Raw genomic sequence first — 3400 nt, 5'->3', positions numbered from 1 at the left:
TGGCCCACCCTCTCAGTGCGCTGGGAGTAAGCCAGCAGCAATCTCGGTCCAGCCCTTCCTCTCCCCATGCCGGGAGTAAGCCAGCGCCTTTTCGCGCACACAGTTCTCCGTACCTTCACAGTTCCTGAGGTGCAGCGTGCCTTCTCTCTCCTTCCCAGATGGCAGAGCCTCCTCTCAGCTAGCCATTCGGCACTTCAGGGCAATGCCTCCCCTGTTTTCCAGTTCTAAATTCAAATTTGTTGTGATAGCTGCATTCGGGTGTCTCCTTATGCCGCCATCTTGGTTTCTCCCCTGATCAAATAGGTTTATTCAGGAATTTAAGAATGGTTCAACAGTGGAAAATCTATCAATGAAATTAATCACATTACTTGACTAAAAGGGATAATGTATCATTGTTTCAGAAGTTATAGCAAAGTAATTTTATAAATTTCAATAATTATCCATAATTTAAATACCATCAGAAATACTAGGGATAGAATGGAACATTCTTAATTTGAATAATAGTGTTTCATACTTCTGATTACTTCCGATACAACCAGGTACATCTACACAATGGAATACTATGCTGCCATAAAAAAGAAGGAATTCTCATCATTTGCAGCTACCTGGATGGAATTGGAGAACATCATGCTGAGTGAAATAAGCCAATCAATGAAAGAGAAACACCGCATGACCTCACTCATTTATGGATAATAAAGAACATTATAAACTGATGAACCAAAAGATAGATATAGAGACAGTAAAGCAACAAGCAGACTGTCAAATTACAGCGGGGAGGGGAGGGAGATTTGGGGGAGATAATAGATCAACCGAAGGACTTGTGTACATGCATATAAGTACAACCAATGAACACAAAATTCTGGGGAGGGAGGGTATGTATGGGAGGGAGGGGGGCAAAAAAAATCAATAAAATATATTTTAAAAAATACTGAGCCTATAATTGCTGACATAAAAATACACACATGATACCATAAAAAAACTGCCCCTCGTGTCTTACAACAGGTATAAAAATTATATTTAAACCATTGTCCCCATGCAAACATGAACACTCAGGAGTCCAGGACCCAGGAAGAGGGGTCCGCCAGCACAAGGTCTGTGCACAGGGAAGCCCCTGGGACCCCTGAGTGCAGGACTGCACAAGGTAAAAGGAAACAGTTAAGACCCAAGAGCTGTTGTGCCACCTTAATGTATGCCAGCCTTAGAGGTAGACAAAATAAAAAAAAACCTCTGGTTTATAATTTGCACGGGATGGGGGGGTGGAGGGGGGGTGGAGAGGGACCCTAAAAGTTTAAGAGTCCTTGTCCTCCCAGGCGGCTGTTCTCTCCCAGGTCGCGGTTGTGCAGGTCGATAAGTGCCTGGATGGCCTCCTGCACTGAACCCATCTGGATCAATGCCATTTTGTAATCCTTCTGTAAGAACCTGAACCCTTTGACAATTCCGCTGTTGCTGGAGAAGAGGATCTTGAGGTTGTCCTCGGATATGGAAAGCGAGATCTTGGAAAGGTGCAGGTTGGTTGAGGGCAGGAAGAAGGACTGGAACTTTTTGGAGCCTGGCCTCTTGAAGCGGAGCAGAAATGAGTTCCCGTAGTCCTGGGTGAGGCCCTGGTCCCTCTGGCCCTCACGGGGCAGCTGCGCGCTCTCGTGCTGGGAGAGCGTGATGTGCACAGGCTTTCCCTGCAGCCTATGCTCTTTGAGGGGTTCATTGCCAGCTAGGTCTGGCTTCCCTCCGCCATCGTCACCAGAGCAGTCTCTGCCTTATTGAACAAAATCTGCACCTAGTCGGACACACGGAAAAGAATAAAGAGGCTTCTGGGTGTTACTTCTCGGGGTTAAGGTTGCTGATCAGCATAACAGAATTTCCATCCACTGATAGGCCTGGGATGGCTCTGGCCAGCCGGTGCCATTGAAGGGGTGGCCAGAGACCAGGGCCCTGTGCACATTGGGAAAAGAAAGGTACTAGAGACCAGGGCCCTGTGCACATTGGGAAAAGAAAGGCCTGCAGCTTGAGGAATGACAAAGGTGAGAGGGGAACCAGTTCCTGCAAATGGAGAAACTGACGTTACAGAAGGTGCACCGAAGACCCTGGCCAGGGCCATGGTCTGGTCCAGTGAGGCAAGGCTATCACTAGAGGGCAGGGCAGGAGTGGTGTAGTCGCGGCTCTTGTCATTGTTGTACTTGATGTTGAGCCTGGTGAGCTAAGAAAAGTATATGCTGAGTGTATGCAAGCATTGTAGATGTTCTGCCCATCCTGTGACAGCTTAGTCTTCTGGGTGCTCATGGTTTGGCATACTGCAGCAGTGCCTGGAACTGGTTGTTCTTGGTGAGAGTGATGATTTTCAGAATAATGCCAAACTTGGAGAAGATCTGGTGAGAAGCACGTCCAGGGTGATTGAGTAGAAGAGGGGCTTCTCAATGATCCTGAGCACCATTCTCTGGCCAGCCATCGCCAGCCCAGCATCCACAGCCAGGACTCAGGCAGCCAGTGCCAGGTTCCCCGGCTGATCACGGTTCACAGCCTGCAAAGCTGCCTTGGCTCCTGTCTGGTTGGGTGAGCTGTGCTTCTTCAGCTCCTTGCTTTTGGAGAACTGGATGTAGATGGGCCGGCCAAGATGCTTGGGTGTCACCAGGGTGTAGTTCACCATGGTATTGGCTGCCTCCTCTGTGTTTATCTTAATGAAGGCCTGTTTTTTCCCTTTCAGCATCAGGAGGTTGGTGACCTTCCCAAAGGGCAGTCCCAGGGAAATGACCTCGCTCACCCTCAATGATATCACTGGGAAGCTTCCAGATGCTAATCACTCTGGAAGACAAGCCTGCACTTCTATTGTCACCTTTGAACTTCTTGTTGTCATTTCCATTTGCTGCAGAGGCTGAGTTGCTGTTGCTCAGATAAAGGGTCCGCCAGCGATGCAGCCAGAGAAGAGCTTATCCAATCCTGCTTTGTACGAATTGCTTTATCAGGGACAATGCCATTCATTGCACAAAGAAGAGACTGCAGGGGAGGGAGTGGAGGCCTCTCACTTCTTATATTTCCCACTTTAAATGTAATGGGTAATATGTACTTTCTTTGTGATCTTAAAAACAACTTTACATATTATAATTACTGTACTTACACATTAATTACTAATTAATTGAAGGGTTGTTTTTTCTGTTCTTTGGTACAGAAACTGTCTCAATTTTTGGTTCTAAAATTAATTTTAATTTATTTAAATTATATTATCAGAAACCTATTTCTTTTATTCTTTATTTTTTAAATTTTATTTTAAATTATAGTTGACATACAATATCATATTAGTTTCAGGTATACAACATAGTTATTAACATTTACATAACTTAAAGAATGATCACCAGAATAAATCTAATAACCATCCTTCATGGTATATAGTTATTACTGTACTAGAGGC

The 3400-nt window shown here is 45.5% G+C and overlaps 1 pseudogene across 1 annotated transcript; it reads right to left on the bottom strand.

The window, feature by feature from the left end:
- Nucleotides 1-1280: 1280 nt before the first annotated feature.
- Nucleotides 1281-2973, bottom strand: LOC311619663 (polypyrimidine tract-binding protein 1-like; annotated as a pseudogene). The gene has a single exon. The product of its transcript is annotated as a polypyrimidine tract-binding protein 1-like (transcript).
- Between the last annotated feature and the right edge of the window lie 427 nt (nucleotides 2974-3400).

This window comes from Pipistrellus hanaki (genome assembly GCF_964339955.1).
Source record: "Pipistrellus hanaki genome assembly, chromosome: 3".
NCBI lineage: Eukaryota > Metazoa > Chordata > Mammalia > Chiroptera > Vespertilionidae > Pipistrellus > Pipistrellus hanaki.
This window is presented reverse-complemented; position numbering and strand designations above follow the sequence as displayed.